Source organism: Pseudorca crassidens, chromosome 1 (assembly GCF_039906515.1).
Source record: "Pseudorca crassidens isolate mPseCra1 chromosome 1, mPseCra1.hap1, whole genome shotgun sequence".
Classification (NCBI taxonomy): domain Eukaryota; kingdom Metazoa; phylum Chordata; class Mammalia; order Artiodactyla; family Delphinidae; genus Pseudorca; species Pseudorca crassidens.
Genome location: NC_090296.1, coordinates 189,939,529 through 189,962,974, shown reverse-complemented (window position 1 = coordinate 189,962,974; position 23,446 = coordinate 189,939,529). Strand labels below are relative to the sequence as shown.

Sequence of the window (23,446 nt, the reverse complement as noted above, 5' to 3'; positions counted from 1 at the left end):
AATTCCTCTTTAATATCACATCTGGGGCATATTTCACCCCTGAATTCCTCCTAAGAAAATCATTAGCCCCTCTCTTGTTCTTGGTTCATTCTACCTAAAGTTTCAGACCAGCCATGGAAGGGATTCATGGGGCTGCAGGAAGGGCTCCCATTCCCATGGTACCCATATGCTGAGAAGGGGCTCCAGTCTTTGTCACCCTAATCCCCTTTCTACACATCGCTTATAACTTAGTCAATCCTCATGCCACTCATCGATTTATCAAATTCTTATTCAGTGGACATTTCTTGAGCTTGCGCTATTTGCCAGGGGTTCTGCTAGGCCCAGGGACAAGAAGATGCAAAACACCAGTCCTCGACCTTGCCTTTGCTGAGGAGGCAAACATGTCACCTAACAACTGCAATTTAAATACGAGAAGTGCTGGCGGAGGTATGGACAGATTCCTACTGAAGGCTGTCGGGAGGGGTAACATTGCCTGGGGATGCAGTCATGGAGGTGTTGTGTGTTTGAGGCCTCGAAAGGTGGGTCTGTAGGTATTCACTATGCAAGCAAGGCATGGCGGAGACACTTTAGGTAGGAAGAATGGCATCTGCAAAGGCACAGAGGTGTGGAAGAGCAGACCGTATATAAGCCCTCAAATTCTTGAGTGTTGAAACTAGAAGGGAAAATGAAAGTGAGCTAACTGAATCTTGAAATATGTTTTAATTAATGAACATGCAAGGGAGATATAAAAGAGAGAGGGAGGGAGAGGAGGAAACAGAGAACACTGTGGGGAGTAAGAAACCACAAATCACTAAGTATCAATATTAGCGCTCATAGCTCTTCCTCTGCTCGTTTCCCTGTTCCAATCTCAGATATGCACATCACCATCCATCCAACTATCTGAAATGCAAGTTTTCTTTAACTCTTTTTTGCACCACGGAACTCATTTGCTCACACAGTCCTATCAATTCTCCACTCAGATATCCTTCCGATTTATCAAATTCTCTTCACGTCCACAGGAAGTGTCACAGTTTGGGCCATTGTCTTGACTATTCCAGTAGCATTCTGGTCTTTCTGATGTGTGCCTCCCCCGTCTCCTCAACATTGCTGTCATTTTTGTCTTTCTGAAACATAATATTGTTTACATCCTCTAATGGTTTTCTTAGAAGGAATTCAGGGGTGAAATATGCCCCAGATGTGATATTAAAGAGGACCTGGGGCAATATGTCGCTCCATCCAGGCTGGACAGGAGAGGGCTGTGTGTTGCTCTATCAAAACCAGCCAGACAGCTGTGTGTCTCTGTTCAAAACTGGCCAGGAGAAGGCTGTGTATCTCTCCATCAAATCAGCTGGGAGAAGGCTGTGTACCTCTTTACCAAAGCTGGCCAGGAGAGATGGTGTGTCGCTCCCTCCCAGCCAGCAGGCAGATGGCAGCATGTCTCCCTACATTTAAAAAGGCTGGGAGAGAGCTCTATATCTCTCCATCAAAACAGGCAGGGAAAGGGCTGTGCATCACTCTATAAAAACTGGCCTGGAGAGGGCTGTGTATGGGTCCATGAAGATGGACCAGGGGAGTGCACTCTGTTGCTCCAACCAGGCTGGACAGGAGAGGGCTGTGTGTTGCACTTTAAAAATTGGACGGTAGATGGTGGTATATCCCACCATCTCAGTGGTTAAGAATCCTCCTGCCAATGCAGGGGACACGGGTTCAATCCCTGGCCTGGGAAGATCCCACATGCTGTGGAGCAACTAACCCCATGTGCCACAACTACTAAGCCTGTGCTCTAGAGCCCGTGAGACACAACTACTGAGCTCACGTGCCTAGAGCCTGTGCTCTGCAACAAGAGAAGACACTGCAATGAGAAGCCCGCACACCACAACGAAGAGTGGCCCCCGCTCGCCACAACTAGAGAAAGCCTGTGCGCAGCAATGAAGACCCAATGCAGCGAAAAATAATAAATAAATAAATAATTTCCATTAAAAAAAAAAAGACATGCCTTGAGAGGGGGCTGTCTATGTCTCCATTAAACCAGCTGGGAGAAGACTGTGTATCGCTCTATCAAAACAGGCCGGGAGAGGGCGGTGTGTCATTCTATCAAATACAGATGGGAAAGGATGGTGTGTCACTCTATTTTGGCCGGATGGGAATGGCAGACATGTCGCTCCATCCTGTTTGGCTGAGACGGGGCTATGTTTTGCTGTATCAACACCCGTCGAAGTGTATTGCTGTGTGTTGCTCTAGCAAAACCAGCCAGTAGATGAAGGTATGTCCCTCCATCCAGGCCAGCCAGGAGAGGGCTGAGTTCCCTCCATCCCAGCAAGCCGGGAGAGGGCTGTGTGTCACTATCACGGCAGACAAGGTGAGGGCTGTGTGTCACTCCATTAAAACAGGCCTGGCAAGGTTGTGTTTTGCTCCATCAAAGCGTGACCTGAGAGGGCTGTGTATCTCTCCATCAAATTGGCAGGGAGAAGAGTGGGTATCCCTCTATCAAAACAGGCCAGGAGAGGGTGGTGTGTCACTCTAGTGTGGCAGGTAGGGAGAGGGCTGTGTATAGCTCCATCAAATCCAGATGGGAGAGGGTGATGTTTCACCCTATTTTGGCCAGACACAAGAAGCAGGCGTGTCCCTGCATCCCATTTGGCCAGGAGAGGGCTGTGTGTTGCTCTGTCAGAGCTGGCCAGGAGAGGGCTGTGTACCATCCATCAAAACCCTGCTGGGATACAGCTGTGTGTCTCTCCATCAAAACCAGCCTAAGAGGTCTGTTATGGCTCCATCAAAATGGGCCAGGAGAGGGCGGTGTGATGCTCCATTCTATCCACTTGTAAGAGGGCTGAGCGTCGTCCTCTTCCGGCTGGCCAGCCAGGGGCTATGTCAATACATCAAAAAGAGATCAGAGGAGAAATTAATGAAATAGAGACTCAAAAAAGGTCAATGAAACTAAAATCTAGTTCTTTGAAAAGATAAAATTGAGAAACCTTTAGCCAGACTCATCAAGAAAAAAGAGGAGAGGGCCCAAATCAATAAAATCAGAAATGAAAACACTGCAACTGATGCTACAGAAATACGAAGGATCATAAGAGACTACTACGAGCAACTATAGGCCAATAAAATGGACAACCTAGAAGTGGACAAATTCTTAGAAAAATACAATCTCCCACTACTGAACCAGGAAGAAATAGAAAATATGAACAGACCATTTACCAGTACTCTAATGAATCAGTAACACACGAAAGTCCAGCACCAGATGGCTTCACAGGTGAATTCTACCAAACATTTGGAGAAGAGTTAATACCTGTCCTTCTGAAGCTATTCCAAAAATTTGCAAAGGAAGGAATTCTTCTTAACTCATTCTGTAAGGCCACTAACACCATGATACCAAAACCAGACAAAGATATCATAGCAAAAAGCAATTTACAGGCTAGTATCACTGATGAACATAGATGCAAAAATCTTGAACAAAATACTAGCAAACCGAATGCAACAATTCATTGAAAGGATCATATACCATATCAAGTGGCATTTGTCCCAGGGATGCAAGGATTTTTCAATGTCCACAAATCAATCAGTGTGATACACCACATTAACAAATTGAAGAATAAAAATCATATGATCATCTCAATAGATGCAGAAAAAGCTTTTGATAAAATTCAACATCCATTTATGATAAAAACTCTCTAGAGAGTGGGCATAGAGGGAACATACTTCAACATAATAAAGGTCGTATATGGCAAACCCACAGCTAACATCATACTCAACAGTGAAAAGCTGAAAGCATTTCCTCTAAGATCAGGAGCAAGACAAGGATGTCTACTCTCGCCACTTTTATTCAACATAGTTTTGGAAGTCCTATCCACAGCAGAGAAGAAAAAGAAATAAAAGGAATCCAAATTGGAAAAGAAGAAGTAAAACTGTCACTGTTTGCAAGATGACATGATGCTATACATGGAAAAATCATAAAGATGCTACCAGAAAACTACTAGAGCTCATTAATGAATTTGGTAAATTTGCTGGATACAAAATTGATATACAGAAATCAGTTGCATTTCTATACACTAACAACAAAATGTCAGAAAGAGAAATTAAGGAAACAATCCCATTTACCATCACATCAAAAAAGAATAAAATATCTAGGAATAAACCTTCCTAAGGAGGCAAAAGACCTGTACTCTGAAAACTGTAAGACACTAATGAAAAAAATTGAAGATGACACAAACAGATGGAAAGATATACTGTGTTCTTTGATTGGAAGAATCAATATTGTTAAAATGACCATACTCCCCAAGGCAAACTACAGGTTCAAAGCAATTCCTATCAAATTACAAATGGCATTTTTCACAGAACTAGAACAAAATTTTTTTTAATTTGTGTGAAAACGCAAAAGACCCTGAATAGCCAAAATACTCTTGAGAAAGAAGAATGGAGCTGGAGGAATCACACTCCCTGACTTCAGGTTATACTACAAAGCTACAGTCATCGAAAGAGTATGGCACTGACATAAAAACAGATATTTAGCTCAATGGATAGAAAGGATAGAAAGCCCAGAAATAAACCCACACACTTATGGTAAATTAATCTTTGACAAAGGAGGCAAGAATATACAATGGAGAAAAGGGAGTCTCTTCAATAGTGGTGCTGGAAAAACTGGACAGCTACAAGTAAATGAATGAAATTAGAGTTGGCTGAGAGAGATCTGTGTATCGCTCCATCAAAACAGGCCTGGAGAGGGCTGAGTGTTGTGTTTTATGTTTTGGAAATACTGCTAAATTCAGTGACATTAACAGTTTAAAAGAGATCAAGCAGGATTCAATGTTTTCCACCTTCTGCCTTTTTTTTTTCAGTTTTTGAAATAATTATTATAGTATTTTGTTTAATTAATTAATTTTAAATTGATATAATTGATGTACAATATTATATAATTTTTTCAAGTCTACAACATAATGATTCACATTATTTAAAGTTTATACTCCATTTATAGTTATTATTAAATATTGGCTACATTCCCTGTGCTGTACAGTATAGCCTTCCAGCTTATTTATTTTATACATAGTAGTTTGTACCTCTTAATCCCTTACCCCTATATTGCCCCTCCCTACTTCCCTCTCCCCATTGGTAACCACTAGTTTGTTCTCTATATCTGTGAACCTGTTTCTTTTTTGTTGTATTTACTAGTTTGCTTTGTTTTTTAGATTCCACATATAAGTGATATTATACAGTGTTTGTCTTTCTCTGTCTGAGTTATTTCACTTAGCATAATACCCTCCAAGTCCATCCATGTTGTTGCAAATGGCAAAATTTTATTCATTTTTATAGCTGAGTAGTATTCCATTGGTATGCATGTGTGTGTGGGGTGTGTGTGTGTGTGTGTGTGTGTGTATATATATATATATATATATATATATATATATACACACACATACCACAAGATATGTGTATGTATATATATATATATGTGTGTATGTATATATACATACAACTTCTTGTTTATCCACTCATCTGTTGATGGACACTTAACTTGCTTCCATATCTTTCCAATTGTAAATAATGCTGCTATAAATTCGTGTGCATGTATCTTTTCAAATTAGTGCCTTTGGGTTTTTTGGAGATATACCCAGGAGTAGAATTGCTGGGTTATATGGTAGTCCTTTTTCTTATTACTACATACTGGTGGATGGCTACTTCCTAGTGGTATTAAATATTTTAGCCCCTTTTGCTTTCCTTCCTGGGGGAAAATTTTGTTTGTTGGTGTGTTTCTATTCAAGTTCATTTTCTGAAGTGTCTTCCCAAGTGGAGCCAGTTCCAGGGCACCTTAAGTCAAGCAGCCATGAATTATGTATGCATGGTTACCATAAGACTTTGATATTCTTTTCTTTTTAAATAATATATATTTTATTGAGATATAGTCAACATATTGTATTAGTTTCAGGTATACAACATAATGATTTGATATATGTATTTATTGCAAGATGAGCACCACAATAAGTTTGGTTAACACACATCACCGCACATAGTTACAAAAAATGTTTTATGAGGATGAGAACTTTTAAGATCTACTCTCTCAGCAACTGTCAGATACACAATTCACTATTGTTAACTAGAGTCACCATGCTGTACATTACCTCCCCAGGACTTATTTCCCTTAAACTGGAAGTTTGTACCTTTGGACCATCTTCATCCATTTCACCTACTCTTCTACCCACTGCCATTGGCAACCACCAAACTATTTTCTGTATCTATGAGTTCAGTTTTTGTTTTTTAGATTCCAGATATAAGTGACATCATACAGTATTTGTCTTTCTCTGACTTGTTGACCTAAAACAGGCGGTTATTTTACTAGCAAAATGGTTTATTCAGGAACAGCAAAGAATCGCAATTCAGGAGTTGCAATCTATGGTGAACCACTGGCAAGTCTGGAGAACAAAGGAGAGGAAACTTCTCTTACAGAGGAAAATGGAGAGTTAGAAGGGGCTGTTATAAACAAAGAGCCCATTGAAGGGAACTGGGAGTTTGGTGAAGTGTAGTGGCTTTTTATTGGCTGATTTGTGACAGTTTATCATCGGCTGGGCGGTACCAGGCAAGGAGAAATTCTTCCTTTCTTTTGCTGTGTAGTAAATTAGTAACCTTCTTCCTGTTGGAGATGAAAATGTACCTCTCTTCTTGTTGGGTCTGCAACTGACATTGAAGGGTTAAGTGTAACAGCTCCCCCTTCTGACCCCCAACTCCATTTTAAATGAGGTTTCTGTTTATCAATTTTCACAGACTTATTTCACTTAGCATAATTCCCTCAAGGTCCATCTATATTGTCCTGATGGCAGGACTTCCTTCTTTTTCATGGCCATATAATATTCCATTATATATTTATCACATTTTCTTTATCCATTCATCCATCAATGACGCTTATGTCGTTTTCATATTTTTGCTATTGTAAATAATGCTACAGTGAACATGAGGGTGCAGATGTGTTTTCCAGATAGTGATTTTGTTTCCTCTGGATAAATACCCAGAAGGGGATTACTGAATCATATGGTAGTTCTATTTTTAAATCTTTGAGGAACCTCTTTTCACGGCAGCTGCACCAATTTATATTCCCACCAACAGTGCACAGCAGTTCCCTTTTCTCTACATTTTCCCAGACACTTGTTGTTTCTAGTCTTTTTGATAATAGCCATTCTAACAGGTATGAGGTGATATTTCATTGTGCTTTTGATTTGCATTTCCCTGATTACTTGTGATGTCGAACACCTTTCCATGTACCTTTCAGCCATTTTGTATGTCTTTTTTTTTTTTTTTTTTGCGGTACGCGGGCCTCTCACTGCTGTGGCCTCTCCCGCTGTAGAGCACAGCCTCCAGACGCGCAGGCTCAGTGGCCATGGCTCACGGCCCCAGCCGCTCTGCGGCATGTGGGATCTTCCCGGACCGGGGAACGAACCCGTGTCCCCTGCATCGGCAGGCGGACTCTCAACCACTGCGCCACCAGGGAAGCCCTGTTGTCTAGTTTTGGTATCAAGGTAATGATGGCTTCATAAAATGAGTTTGGAAGAACCCACTTATCTTACATTTTTGGAAAAGTTTGAGAAGGATTGATATTCATTCTTCTTTAAATGTTTGGTAGAATTCACTCATGAAGCCATGTGGTCCTGGACTTTTTGTTGGAGAGTTTTCATTATTAATTCAATCTCTTTACTAGGAATTGATCTGTTCAGATATTCTATTTATTCATGATTCATTCTTTTTAAGTTGTATGTTCATAGGAATTTATCCATATCTGCTAGGTTACAGATTTTTTGGCTTATAATTATTCATAGCAGTCTCCTATGATCCTTTGCTTTTTGCATGATATCACTTGTCCTTCATTTATAATTTTATTTATTTCAGTCCTCTCTTTTTATTGATTAGTCTAGCTAAAGATTTGTCTATTTTGTTTATATTTTTAAAAAACAGCTCTTATTAGTTTCATTGATCTTTTATATTGTGTTTTAGTTTCTATTTCATTTATTTCTAGTCTGCTCTTTATTGCCTTCCTTGTACTAACTTTGGGCTTAGTTTGTTCTCATTTTTCTAGTTCCTTATTAGCTTGTTTATTTGAGATCTTTTTTTTTCTTAATGTAGATTTATTGCTATAAACTTCCCTCTAAGGACTGCCTTTGCTACATTCCATAAGTTTCCGTATGTTGTGTTTCCATTTTCATTTGTCCTGAGGTATTTTTTTAATTCTCTTTTGACTTCTCATTTGACCCCTTGGTTGTTCAGTCGTATGTTGTTTAATCTTCACATATTTGTGAGTTTCCCAGTTTTCTTCTTGTAACTGATTTGTAGTTTCATACCACTGTGGTCAGAAAAGATGCTTGATATGATTTCAATCTCAATTTTATTAAGACTTTCTGTGGCTCAACCTGTTATCTCTCCTGGAGAATGTTCCATGTACGGTTGAGAAGAATGTATATTCTGTTGCTGTTTGATGGAATATTCTATAAATATCTCTTAAGTCCATCTGGTCTAAGGTGTCATTTAAGTCCAATGTTTCCTTATAGATTTTCTGTCTGGGTGATCTATCCATTGATGAAAGTGGGGTATTGAAGTGCTCTACCATTATTGTATTGCTGCCTATTTCTCCCTTTATGTCTGTTAATATCTGTTTTATATATTTAAGAACTCCTTGATATTCTTAACATTATTTTTAAAATGCCTTTGGATTCCTTAACATGAGTCAAACAATCAGAATATACTTGGTTCACTGGAATGTGTATAAACATGATATGTTTCCTACCCTTAACAATATCACAGGTCTAACCAAAAAGACAATGTGGAACTACAGGAAAATTGAAACTTTTTGAAGGGTCACATAGGATAGGAGATCTGTCTTGGCAAAATGTTTTTGAAGGATATTGCCACTCATTCCAGAACCAAGTTGAGACTTGTCTTCCCTTGCTCTTGTCTTCTTTACCAGGTAGTGTTCATTAACTTTTTTTTTTTTTTTTTGGTTGCTAATAGCTATTGTTTAGCTGCTGAGCTACAAAACCTATCACAGCAGTCATGCCAAAAGGTGAGGGTTTCTTTGGTCTGGCTTTTAGGAAGTTAGTAGAAAAAACTAATGTAGGACGTACTGGAGCAAAACAGGAGCAAAGAGCACTGAAGCCAGGCAGAGGCCACTTATACCTAGTCCCCATATGTAAGATTGCCACCAGAACTATAGAGAGCAGTGGTGCGCTCTTCTTGAGAAATCCTGAAATCATGCCAGAACTGAGTTTTGTAGTGATTTCCTTCAGTCCCTCCAATTTTAACCCAAATGGACAGGTTGCAACTGTTTCCTGAGGCTGTATCAGAACAGCTTTCCTCATGTCACAGAAATTTCCAGAAGTTTGAGATTTAGAAGTAGAACCTGTGGTGGGGCAGTGGTATCAGAGCCCGCTGCAGGAGCACAGGGGAGAGGCTGGCATCCCATCAGCAACCACCTTCATCCTTGATGACACACTGCACACCTTGTTTAGTTGTTGAACAGGTTTCTCTAAATCAGCAGGAAACTCCACACACTATTAGATTATGCAGTGATCCAATCAGTCTCTGCTGAGAGCTGACGATATGGCCACCACTTTGCTGGGTGCAGTGATGTGGGAAGGACTGGGCCCCCATGCTTCCTGTCCTTGTGTCATTTAAGGCCCAGCAGTGTCTGGAGTAATACCTTTTTTGTAAAGGGGCAGAAGCTTGGTTTCGGTGGATTTGACTATCAGAATGGGAGACAGTGCCCTCTGGATTTTTCTGCCCTCTGTTTTCTATATCTGTGTTTTTGCATCAATTTGTCCTGCTAGGACTCCAACTCAGACCAGTTATTTAGTGCATGGGGCCAAGAATCCAGCAGTAGTCTACAAATTCACTACAGTGTCCATTTTTGTGGGTGAAATAGTATAATCCACTAAATCCCTACAGTTTTGATTCCACTGTGTCATCTGTGTGTGCTCTGTGAACTGAGAATTGAGTACTCACATTAGAAAAAAATGAATTTGAAATCCCAGTGAGGTTGTGCAAGTGTCTGGGTGGTGTGGGTCACATGTGTTCCAAATCCTGTTCTGAGCTATTCCGCTGACTTATTGACATTGAGCCACTGTGTCTTACATCAGCCTGGCCATTGTTAAACCAAGGGGTCCTGGCCAAACGTGTGGTAAACATTCCACTGCAGAATCATGATAGCTCCCTAAGAGGAATGTTAACTTTGGTTTCCATTACTAATTGAGAAGAAAGAATACCAGGTTAAAATGCTGCCTCCAGCATTTACTAGCTGTATGACCCTGAGAACTTGGGCAAGTTAATATAACCTCTCTGAACTATTGCTTTAGTTCATTATGAGTAAAATGGGGCTAATAATATTTACCTTGTAGTGCTGTAGTGGTTAAATGATAAAGTCCCCAGTAGAGTGTTGACATGTACTGTGGGCAGGTGATGGCTGCTCCACGGATGGTAGCTGTGAATGACTTAACGGTTAGTGTTTTAGCGCAGTGAGGAGTCAGAGAGAAAGGGGACCAAGGGGAAGACTTCATATTACTATGGAATGCGAAGGAATTCCTGATAAGGCAGGACAAATGGGAACCATTTCTGAAGGAAGCCATTGAATCTCTTTCTCATTAGATTCTTTAAAATAAGACAATATCCATCCATTGAAAGAATTCACTACAGAGTGGATAACCCTCTGAGGTATACTTTGGGTTCTGGGAAATGTCTGTTAACAGAGGGATTGCTGTTGAAATTTACCCATGAACCCAGACCCTGACCCTTGTTATAAGCTCATCCCTAATCCTTCCCGCTTGGTGATAGACCAACTCACTGGCCTTCCGCAGTTTTGTTTTCAAGTTCGAGGGAAGCAGAGCTGATACTGAAGCAGCATTTATAGGTCCTTTCTTTTAAAAAAAAAAAAAAAAAAAGCAAAACAAGATTGCCGTGGAAACTGAAGGCAAAATGACAAAACTCCAAGGGGGGCTATCCTTTGTTAATTGCTTATGAAAATATGAGAAGGGAACAGAAAGTTCAAGCCTGGTAAAATGATGGATCTGTTCCAGAGGAGGAAATGAAAGAATAGGTAACAACACCCTTGGGGAGGCCCCAGACAGCACTGTGGAAGCATTTGATTAGAGAGTTTCAGTTACATTGCCTCTCAGATTCATGCTGAGGTTAAAAAAAAAAGCTTGAGTTACATTGACTATTATATGATTAAACTGAGACTCTCTGGGGAGGAAAACAAAATGGTCAGCATACATGCTTCTTGGCTGGATTTTAAATCCCTTTTTAAAAATTACCTGTCATTTCTTCAAGGATTAAATAAGAAGGTAGAGTGTTTCCTAAGTTTCAGTGAATTCAAACACTTCAGGTTTTTTTCTATCTATCTATAAAAAAGACACAGCCCAGGTATTAAAAGCTAAGTGTAGACTGCACAGCATTATAAAACATAAAGTACTCTTATTCTTTACAGCTTCCTTTAAAACTTAAACGTGTATCAGAGAACGAAATTAAACCTCTATTTAAAAAGTACACCTTTGTTCAAAATGTTCTTTATAAGACTATAGGCCTTTCAGAACTAATTTTTGTAGAACTCTCATACTAAAGCAGTTTGTAAGAGCGGTAGGTTATTAAGGCTTCACAAGGAAAGTACTATTGTATGTAATTTCAAGCCACACCTAGGTATCAGTGCCTAGTTAGAAACTGGTGGAAAAGTGACTATTTAATTCTTCTTTATGAGTAAAGTAAGAAAAGATAAGTCAGGATGAGGGGTGATGTTTTGGTGCTATTAGGATGGTGTTATTTCTATGGACCAGCATCACCCAAATTCTGTTTTGGGACTAACTCTTCCTCTGCAAAGTATTCTTGACCTGAGAGTGAGACTGAAAGAATAAAAACTAAATAGGAAACAAAACACAGGATTCTTTATATCTAAGGATAACTAATATTAGAAAAAGTTCACTCAAATGGAACCCACTTAAAGTTAGGACCAAAAACATCATAGTAGACAACATAAAACCTAGAGATTATCATATTAAGTGAAGTAGGTCAGACAAAGACAAATATGTGATATCACTTATATGTGAAATCTTTACAAATGATATAAATGAACTTATTTACAAAACAGAAATAGATTCACAGACATAGTAAACAAAATTATGGTTACCAGAGGGAATAACGGGGGCAGGGGTGAAAGGTAAATTAGGAGTTTCAGATTAACATACACACCCTACTATATTTAAAATAGATAATCAGTAAGGACCTACTGTATAGCACAGGAAACTCTAGTCAATATTTTGTAATAACCTAAATGGGAAAAGAATCTGAAAAAGAATAGATATAAGTAAAAGTATATGTAAAACTGAATCACTTTGCTGTACACCTGAAACTAACACAACGTTGTAAAGCAACTATACTCCAATATAAAATAAAATTTTTTAAAATAAAAATAATAAAAAAACAGGTTTGATAGGTATGATTTTTGACAAATAAAATGAAAATTTATAAAAATGAGTTTATTTTGTTTTATAATTAACAAAATGATCTTATAATGACAATTGTGCACTAAATCATTTGGCTCAACCAAAAATAAATGGAGTGTTGATTTGAAGGATGTGATGGACTGTCACTTTGGTGGCCCTCAATGAACCATGCTTCTTTTTATCTGTACCCCTGTGAGTCGCTTCACACATTGATTCTGGTCTTGGCCACATGACTAGCTTTGACCAATGGAACATTAGTGAAAGAAGTGAAAGACTGGTAAATCCTTGGACCTTGTCTTCTTAGAATGCTTCTTCTTGGAACCCATCCACCACGCTATGAGAAAGCATAAGCAACCATATGGAGAAGCCCACCTGGAGGAGAATCGAGACCCCTAGCCAAGTCCAACTGGGCTCCCAGACTGTAGCCAGTACCAATTTCCATCCCTGCATGAGTCCATTTCTAAAATGAGTCCATTTTAGATCTTCTAGACATCCCGTCTCCAAGCCAACAACATGTGAAGCCCAGTAACCTCCTGGTCAACCCACAGAGTTGTATGAGGTAATAATAAATTGTTAGAAGCCATTAAATTTGGGGTGGTGTGTTATGCTGCAATAGATTAACTAAAGCAGAAACTATTACCTCCAAGTGGGGTCCTGCCATCACTTGTGGCATTGATTTTGAGTCTGGGAGAGGAATGGAGAAATTTGGAGGAATGATGAAGAGACTGTTTGGTGGAGGCCGAAAGATAGTGAGGAATATCTTATTGGAAGCTGAAGGAAAGAGAACTTTCAGCTTCCAATAGGATATAGGCAGAAAAATTAGCAAAACTATTGCAGTATTGCAGAAAAACTAGCAAAACTATTAGCCTGTGGACATATGGGAAATAGAAAGGGTACCTCATAACCTTGTGGATATGGCTAAGGAGAGTTCTGGACAGAATGTTGAAGGTGCCATCTGGCTTCTTTTAGATGCCTACAGTAAAGTCCAGGAGGAGCCTGTTGAGGCAAAGAGGGGACTATTTAGATTTCAAGCAGAATTTAGAAGAACTAAAAAAGCACTAGAACTTGTGGGCTTGATAACAAAATTGCATTCAACCCTAGTCTCTCCAAGAAAACATTTCTCAACCTAAGAAATGGCCTTGGTTTGCAGATGAAATACAGGGTGCTGTTAGTAAAATATGACCTCAGGGTCAACGTCTCTGTTAAGGCATCAGAAAGATTTAAGGAGTATCTCAATCATCCTCTCAGCTACACAAGAGGACGTCTAAGAATCTTAAAGGTGTTTTCCCATAGCTTCCTGATTTGCAGCTCCAAACAGAGAAAGGGTTGTCTTGAAGAGATTTGTGAGTGTGATGATTTATCTAATAGAGTGGATTATAATTTGATACATAGAAAACTACAAAGTTTGTAATGTAATGTAAGCTACAGTAATCAAAACAGTATGGTACTGGCACAAAAACAGAAATATAGATCAATGGAACAGGATAGAAAGCCCGGAAATAAACCCACGCACCTATGATCAATGAATCTATGACAAAGGAGGCAAAAATATACAATGGAGAAAAGATAGTCTCTTCAATAAGTGGTGCTGGGAAAGCTGGACAACTACATGTAAAAGAATGAAATTAGAACATTCTCTAACACCGTATACAAAAATAAACTCAAGATGGATGAAAGACCTAAATTTAAGGCTGGACACTATTAATAGCTCATTTTTTAAATTGCTGAATAATACTTCATTTTATATCAGTTTGTTTATCTGTATACTTGTGGATGGACTTTTGGGTTGTTTCCTGTTTGGGGCTATTACAAATAAAGCTGTAATGACATTCATATTCAAGTCTTTGTACAGAATATGTGTTAATTCTCTTGGGTAAATACCTAAGAGTGAAATGGCTCTATTGTATGTTTACCTTTTTAAGGAACTATCACATTGTTTTCCAAAGTGGTTGTACAATTTCCCTTCCCACCAGCAGTGTATACGCGTTCCAGTTCCTCCACATTCTCAACAACACTTGATATGATCAGTCTCTTTAATTTTTGCCATTCTAGTAGATGTTTAGGGGTAGCTCACAATGGTTTTAATTTGCATTTCTCTAACGACAAATGATGCACTTAGTTGCCATCCTGATATCTTTTTTGGTGAAGTGTCTGTTCAAGTATTCTGCCCGTTTTTATATTGGGTTTTTTGTCTTCTTACTGGGTTTTGAGAGTTCTTTGAGTATTCTGGATATGCATCCTTTATCAGATATATGCTTTGCAAACATTTCCTTCAAGTCTATGGCTTGACGTTTTATTCTCTTAACAGTGTCTTTTATAGACAGAAGTTTTAAATTTTGATAAAGTGCTATTTTTGTCTAACCCAAGTAAGCAGAGGCTTTCTCCTAAAAGTTTCATGTTTTGTATTTTGAGTTAATTTTTGCCTATGGTGCAAGTTATGGATTGACGTTCTTTTTTTTCTTTTGCATATGAATATCAAATTGTTCTATCACCATTTGTTCAAAAAACAATCCATTCTTCAATGAATCGACTCTGCATCTTTATAGAAAAACACTTTATTTATTTACTTCTGCACTCTCTATTCTATTCCATCGGCTCATGTATCTGTGTTTACACCAAAGCACACTATATTGATTACTATAACTTTACAGTAAGTCTTGAAACCAGGTAATGTTAGTCTTCTAAATTTGGTCTTTATTTTTTAAGTTGGTTTGGCTAAGTTCTTTGCATTCCATATGAAATCTGGAATCTGCTTGTCAATTTCTACCAAAAAGTCCACTGAGATTTTGATTGAGATTGCATTAAATTTGTAGATTAGTTTGGTTAACATTGACACCTTAACAACATTCAGTCTCCTGACTGTTAGCAAACTATGTGTGTCCATTTTTCACAGACTTCTTCCATTTCTCTCAGTAATATTTATAGTTTTCAGTGTATAGTCTTTTCAGCTTTATTCCTAAGTATTTTATATATTTTGATACTATTGTGAATGGTATTGCTTTTTAAATTTCAATTACCAAACTTTTGCTGTTATATATAGAATACAATTGATTTTTGTATGTTGATCTTGTATTCCATACTTTGTTAAACTTGCTTATTAGTTCTAGTAGCGTTTTTTTGTGGATTGTATCAGATTTTCTATATAGATGATTATGTCAGCTATAAATAAATAGAATTTGTTTACTAAATGAGTTAAAACATTTCATAATATCACTGTCTTAGTCTGCTCAGGTAAATGGTTTATTTATTAAACCATTTTTATTGAAGTATAGTTAATTTATAATGTGTTAGTTCCAAGTGTACAGCAAAGTGATTCAGTTATATATATGTGTGTGTGCGTATATATGCACACACACATATATATACACGTATATATGCAAATTCTTTTGCATTATATGTTATTACAAAATATTGAATATAGTTCCCTGTGCTATATAGCAGGTCCTTGTTGGTTATCTATTTTATATATAGTAGTATGTATCTGTTAATCCCAAATTCCTAATTTATACCCTCGACTTTCCCTTTTGGTAACCATAAGTTTTCTCGCTCTGCCTGTGTGGACTCTGGAATCTGATGCTGGGGTTTGAATCCTTGCTCAGTCACTTTCTAGCTCTGTGATCTTGGGTAAGTCAATTAACCTCTCTGTACCTAAGTACCTTATCTCTGAAATGAGGACGATACTAATACCTACTTTGAAGTGTGGTTTGGAGAATTGCTTAAGATAACATATGCAAAGTCCTTACAACAGTGCTTGGCCTGTAGTATGCACTGTATAAGTGTTAGCAGTTGTTAATATTATAATTTGGCAATGCTTGCTCGCTCTACGTCGGCTTGCCAGGAGTATAAACCGTTTCATATCCTCTCTCTTTTTTTCTAGCAACCCTGCAAAACACCTGCTAAATAACTGTTATGGACTGAATTGTGTCGCCCTCCCCCCACTCCCCACCCCCTACCCCCGTCCCGCCGCCTTCTCCCTGTCCAAATTCATATATTAAAGCCCTAACCCCCAAGGAGGCTATATTTGGAGACAGGACCTTTAGAGAAGTAATTAAGGTTAAATGAGGTCACAAGGTTGGGTCTTAATCATCTTTATAAGAAGACACACCAGAGAGTTCCCTCTCTCGCTACATATACACAGAAAAAGGCCAAGTGAGGACACAGTAGGAAGGCGGCCATATAGGAGAGAGGAAGAGAGACCACACCAGAAAGCAATCCTGCTGGCACCTTGATCTTGGACTTCCAGCCTCTCACTCTGTGGTATTTTGTTACGACAGCCTGAGCAGACTAAGACAGTGATACTATGAAATGTTTTAACTCATATATTCCACGAGAGGCAAATAAGCAGTCCTGACATACAACGTCTGATGCCAACCTCGGGTACCATTTCCCCATTGTGGGAAAGTCTGGCATCTACCATGGCTGAGGTGGGGGAGTGCTGCAGAGTCATATACCATTGGGACTACTGCCCACTTGCTTCCCTCAATATAGCTATTTTTCCTACAAAATTTGTTGAAGCCCCAGGCTGACTACTAGCTATACAGGGGTTAGTTATTAACTGCGAGAGCTGTTACTCTTATTTCTTTCTTCTTTCAGGCCCATCACAGAGTCCACTAAGTCGCTGATCAGATTCTGGGCTAGTGTGACCTCATGCAGGCTATAGCCTTCCATTCCCTCCCGAGCTGGGCAGGGCTGCGCTGGCTGGAGTCCTGGTCATTCCACTTGTTGGGATTCCCAAAGCCCTCCCGATTTGGGGGTCATGGGAGGTGAGGCCCAGCCTTGGAATTTTCTCTCCTGCTTCTCTATCCTCTTTTCTCTTACCTTTCCTTCCAGAATTCCCTAAGAACTCTTTTCCCTTCAGTACAGAGAAGAATTCAGCTGGGTTCCAGGGCTTAAACTTGCAGACACCCTGGTTAATAAGATGTTTGCAGAACAAAGAGCCTGCCATTTTAAGGCAGTTTTGCTTGTACATTTATTATAAATATATATTATATATAACATGTATGATATATGTACGATGGTATGTATATTATATGCATGATATTATGTATATGTGTGCTATATTGAATATATAAAAGATACATATTTCTAAGTAATATCCTTTATTTTCTTCTTCTTACTACATTAGGAACAATTAAAGAAAACTGGAGATAAAAGCAACCTCTGAGTTTAGAAATATAGAACTGTGAGTTCGGGTCTCCTCAGGTTCACTCACTGACTTGTGAAAAGCTGTTTGCAATTTACCTCTGAATTTATTTCTCAGGTGTAGGGTGTTCAGAATACGAAAGCAGTAATTATGTAAATCATGAAGTCAGGTGGCTGTAGGAAAATCAGAGCACTATGGCTTTGGCTTTTCAAATCTTTTATTAAGACTTTCCAAAGACCATCATTAAAAAATAAGCAGAGAGAGAGAGGAGGTCCAGAAAAGTTTATTAGATCACACTTAATTTCCTAGTTAACCTCTGCGAAGGTCAAGTCAGATTGCTATATATTTGACTCTAAATGAACTACATAGAAAATGCAAAAACATATACAGAGTAATCGTGGCAATTGACAGCGCTCGTTTTAAAGAGGTCGCGGGTCTGCAACAGGCTTTGCGCCTGGAAAGCTTTGACTCAGTCATCTGCGCGCAGGAAGAGGGCTGGGCCGCCGCTCCCAGCACTGGCTTTCTCGCGCGCTGCCCCCAGATACCGCGCCCGCCCCGGGGCAACGCATCCAGCGCAGAGCGTCTGCGGAGCATCGCGAGCCCCCCACCCCCGGCCGGCGTCCCGGCTCCGCCCCTCCCGCCGCGGCCCACGCCCCTGCCCCGGGGGGCGTGAGGAGGCGGCGGCCCGTCCTCCACGCGCCGCTGTGGGGCGTCACGGGCTGGGACGGGCCGAGTGCGCCTGGCGGCGGAGAGAGCGGCGCGCGGAGCTGAGCGCCCAGGGCTGCGCTTCTCCGGCCGGCGGGGCGGCGCCGTGGGCCGGACGCTCCGGGCTCCCCGACGCCGCCGGCGGCCCAGCTCCGCCCCGGGCCTCCCCGCCCAGCGCCCCGGTAGTGCGCCCCGGGCGCAGCGCCCACCCGGCCGGTCGCAGCCGGCACGCTGCCCTCGGGGCTGCTCGCCGCGCTCTGCCTGGCCGAGCGGCTCGGGGCCGCCTGCGGCTGCCAGCTGCCTTCGAGTGGAGACCCCTGAACGAGGGCTGCGGCACCCAGTTGACCGAGAGCGTCTCGTACGCCAAGGTGCTGGCGCTGCACCAGGAGGTGCATGGCCTATACAGCTCCTGCCCCGGCAGTACGAGGCTGGCAAGGCGGGGCGCCTCTACCGGGCCGAGGTCAAGCTGCTGTGGACCAGGCGTGGGGCAGCGTTCTCGAGGTGCCCGCGGGCTCCAGGCTCCACCTCAGCGGCCTGGGCTACTTCTCCTGTCACTCCCACACCGTGGTCTAGGATTACGCCTGTTTCTTCTTCCTCAGGTGAGCCTGCCACCTCCCGCCCATACCACCCCCTCGGCCCATTTGCGTGACCAACTGAGGTCGCCTTTATCCGGAGCCGGATCAGGAACTCGCAGGGAGTTCTGTCCGTGCGATGTTAGATGATGCCTTGGGCTCCTTCCCGTGCTCTTCGTTCTTTCCTGCTCCTCCCGTCGTGTCTACAACATCCTGGGTACCTCTGGCCAAGACTGTTGGAAAAACAGGGAGTGTTCCTGTGCTTTAAGGACAGAAGAGTGTTTCAGGCAAAAGCTCCAGGTGCTTTCCAGCAACAAGTAGCCAGCCCATTCCAGGTAGCAAAGGTTTATGCGCGGGGCTCCGCGGGGAGACCCTGGTCGCAGTGCTTTGAGGAATATAAAGGTAAATCAGGCAGGACCCTCTCTGATTGAGTTCATGCAAGTTGGTCTGTGGTCCAGATGAAACGCTTGTGTGTAAGAATTCAGGTGACGGGTTAGACTAAGGTTTGAAATAACAGCAGGTGGAATCCTAGTATACTTGGAACTCTGTGTTTTAAACTGGATTTGGTGGGAGTAGTTTGGGATGGGTGGTGGTCACACCAAAGCAGAATCCCTTTGAAATCAATTGTTGGAATTCTGGCTCCTCTTTTCCTGTGGGTTTGAGCAAGTTACTGACCTTGTCCAGAATCTCAATAGCCTCACCTTCATAATGTGAGAAACAAGGTTGCTTGAGACTAAAACCCAGTCACTCACACAAAACACCTGGTGCAGGTTAGATGCGGACCAGTCACTATTCTGCACACCTGCTTAAATGCCAAGATGGCGCTGGTGTGGAATGCAGCCCAGCTGGCCTCCCGTTTCACCCGCGTGATCTCCCATCGGCTGCCGGCAGATCTCAATGCCAGGCTCTAACAAACAAATTTATGGAGGAGTGGCGGGGGGTAGGGTGCTGGATGGGGTCAGGGCCTTGCGGGGGTCACAGGGCTTTGAAGAATATAGAAGTGAATTAGGCAGGAGGCCCTGTCTGATTGGAGACTCCTGGAATCTTGGGCAGTTCCGTGAAAGTTGGGCTGTGGTCAAGACGAAACACATGTGGATAAGAATTTAGGCAATGGGTTTGACTGAAGTTTAAAGTAAAAAAACTGCAGGTGGAACCCTAAATGCATTGGTTGTCTCCAGTTGAAGGAGGAGACTGAGAGGAACCTCAGAATGGAATCGAATGCATCTATCGAGATAGCGATTGAATCTACAGCTGTGATGGGCGACAGATCCAGTCTTCCCAGTCTGTGGAGTAGGATTAAAGATATTTGGAATGACCATGACCTTGGTCTGCAGACTCACTCTTAGCTCTTTAGATTTCATGTCACTGAGAAACAAGAGTGAGTTCCGCAGAGGGCTGTCCGTAAGCTCATGGCAACATATTTTCCATGCTGAATCCAGAATATCTAAGATTAGACTATGTGGCGTGCTTTGTGTTGGCTTGGGTGGCTTAGCTAGATTCAGTTGAATTTATTTTTAATTGCTGAACAAGTACAGTTTCTAAATAAACTCGTCAAGGAGTGAGACAGTACCTTCTTGATACAGAGAAAAACTAGACTTTTCATGTCTTTATTTAAGGAAAACACTGGGGACCCAGCTACAAAACTATTCAACAATGAAACTTCATTTTCCAAAGAAAAAAACCAGAGTACTTGAGAAGACGTTATTTTCTTTTCCTATTGTATAATGAAATACTGTTTTGTCCACTGGTTCTGTGGTCAACCAACTCTTTCATCTTCTCTCTGACATGTTTATAGAACGTTAGGGCAGAAATAGAGTCAAATGGTAGTCTGATAGATTTCTATTTCACAGAGTTATGTTGCCCTGATGTGTGTTAACAGCTGCATACAAAGCATTCCTCCTCTGTTATTCTGGGACCCATTGAGAAGAGAACAGATTCTGGTCAGCGTCACAGGAGAAGGTGGCACTGGAGACTCCCTGGTGAGCCCCGCATGCCCCCCATGGGCTGGAGAGTAACTCGTGTCTCTCCTTTTCCTTTTGTTTACTTCTTCATCTTGACAACAGGCATTTTTTGCGAGGCTCAATAGAAATGTTAACTAACTTTTATACTGCAGTTACTCTAGCCAGAGACTTTTTTTTTAATGTAATCCTTCCATCACCATCAAAAAGTAAGGTGCTTTTGTCATCCTCTTTTTATAGATTGTAATACTGAAGCTTAGGGAATTTAAGAAATTCGTTTCCTGTCAGACAGAAGTAGTAGTGGTAGGACTTGAACCTGGGTCATTGCAACTGGCCTCCCTTTCACCAAGAAACAAGGAACACACTGTCTATGAGAAGGAAGGCCACCTGGGAGATAACACAGATAGACAAATGCAGACACATGCACACACTCCCTCTGCCCCCAAACTCACCTTTTTCAGAAGTTTAAGGATAGACTCATGAAGTAGGAGGCAGAGAAACAATTAGAAATAATGAGAGCCGATGGAGACTGTCACAGTCTTCTGTTGACTCAAGATTCAAGATGGCGCACCCCATGGCTGTCCAATCTACAGCTCTGCTTTCTTCCTCTTTCTTATTAGGATGGATGAAAATTATAACCTCTTGCCTCATGGAGTCAGTTTCCAACATGCCATCTTTCCAGACACTCAAGAGAACAGAAGGATGTTTTCCCAGTGGCAGCAATGGTGACTTTTTCCAGTGACCGGGAGATCCAAGAAGACAATTGGTAAGAATTGGTACCCTGTGCCAGAGCAAAATAATAGAATAGCTGCATTTTGACCCAGAGAGTCAAGAGTGCTCTTCCAGAAGCTCAGACCAAAGAGTATTTTCCTCCGTGCCCCCGACCGCCACTCCCAGCAGTTAACAAACCCTGCTCATAAACCTTCGACTCCTGAGGCTTTACTATTGGGCGTGGAGTTCCTCACAGTCAGGGAACAAGGTGGGATGAAGGTTGGCACGCTGTGCCTCAATTGCCTCTTCTGTAAAATGGAAACAATAGTAGCATCTACGCTATAGGGCTGATACCATAGGATTTAACTCTGTAGGAAATGTAGATATGTAAAGCCCTTAGCATAGCGCTTGACAGAGAAAGTACTCAGTACATGTGAGCTGTTATGACTACTACCATTATTATTATTATAATTGATAGCATAAGGCTACTCTGATTGATAGCATAGGGCTCTGAGGAATTTTCTAAAAGGAAAGAAAAGTCCTCAAGAAAATGAAATGAGAGAATTATAGTAGCTAACACTTCTATGATTCTTATCTATAGCTATTAAGACGTAGAGGTACAGGGTGACCAAGGTAGTCGTGGAACGTAAGGGTCAGGATGATTTGGGGCATGAACATATAAAAGGGGTATTCCAGTCTGAGGCATTAGCCAGAGTTGTGGGGACATTCTGAGGACTGTCACTTTGCCAAAGCAGTGGCATTGACACAGTTGAGCTGGGACGATTGTGGGACCAGGTCAGGAGAGGTGGTGGCCCATGGCTCGCAGTCTCCCATCTGAGATGTTTTTAGGACCACATGACAGACTACTGGAGAGAGTTCTGATGTGGGTGTCCCCCAGGACAAGGACTTTTTTGTGGGTCAAGGAACCAATCTGAACATGTTGGGTGGCTTCCTTCTTTCCACCCATCTGTGCTGGCCTTGCAAAGAGTGTCTTTCTCTCGTCTGGTGGGTTGGCCTAGGGGGACGGCCTTGTTCTTCCAAACCTCCTTATCTTCTGCCCTAGGCTCCCTGGCACCTGGAGGCCTTCTGCATGTTCTTTGCACAGAACCTGTTCTCACGATGGGCAGGGGTGTCCAGCTAAGGAAAAATGTTGATTCTTGCTTCCTAGACATTATCAAGGGTCCCTTCCTCAGGCGTACCCTACTGACAGATCTAGACTGCTCTGACCCCTCCTCCATGGTTTGCCAGAATTTTCTGAACTCTGCTCCCAGCATGGTTCCAAGCACCTGTTTGTTTTTCTGCTCTTAATCTGTACTGGTACCCACTCCACATTGAGCTGGACCTACCAGGTGTCAGCCTAAGTATCCCTGGCTTGAGTCAGAACTTCGCATGTTCCAAATGAAATCTTTTTGGTCTCCGTCCTTTGCTTCTCCATTTTTATGGGAGTTTGCTTATTTTACTAAATCTTTGGTAACGATAGATTTGTATCAAAAGATCAGATGTTGTTCCAAAAACACCTTATAGCTTAGCCCCCAAACTCTTCAGGTGCATCACTAATTAGCCCTGTGGTCACATAATGAAGCTATTAATATTTCCCTGGAATTAGATATTCCATCATTAGAAAAAAATAGAACAACAGGACCATGGAGAATTGTTTCAAGGTGAAGGCAGTTCTATTTCGGGTGGTCAGATGTTGATCTTGGGGAGAATCTCTTTTCCCTTTCATCACCCTGGTCTCTTAGATAATAAGGGGTGGGTGTGTGCATTGCCCTGAGAGTCAGAAGCTTTGGGGGAGGAAAATTAATTCTTCCAGATTGCTGAGCTGCTGTGTAGCTGAATTTACGCGTTGGAACCGATGGACCTTGCACGTTTCAACACCTTAGCTCCCTCCATTTTTATCCCTTGTCCTCTTTG

At 41.5% G+C, this 23,446-nt stretch overlaps 2 pseudogenes; both read left to right on the top strand.

Moving 5' to 3' along the window:
* Positions 1–13,357: 13,357 nt before the first annotated feature.
* LOC137221512 (coiled-coil domain-containing protein 3-like) lies at positions 13,358–21,550 on the top strand (annotated as a pseudogene).
* Positions 21,448–23,446, top strand: part of LOC137205387 (vacuolar protein-sorting-associated protein 36-like) — a 74,090-nt pseudogene continuing 72,091 nt past the window's right edge.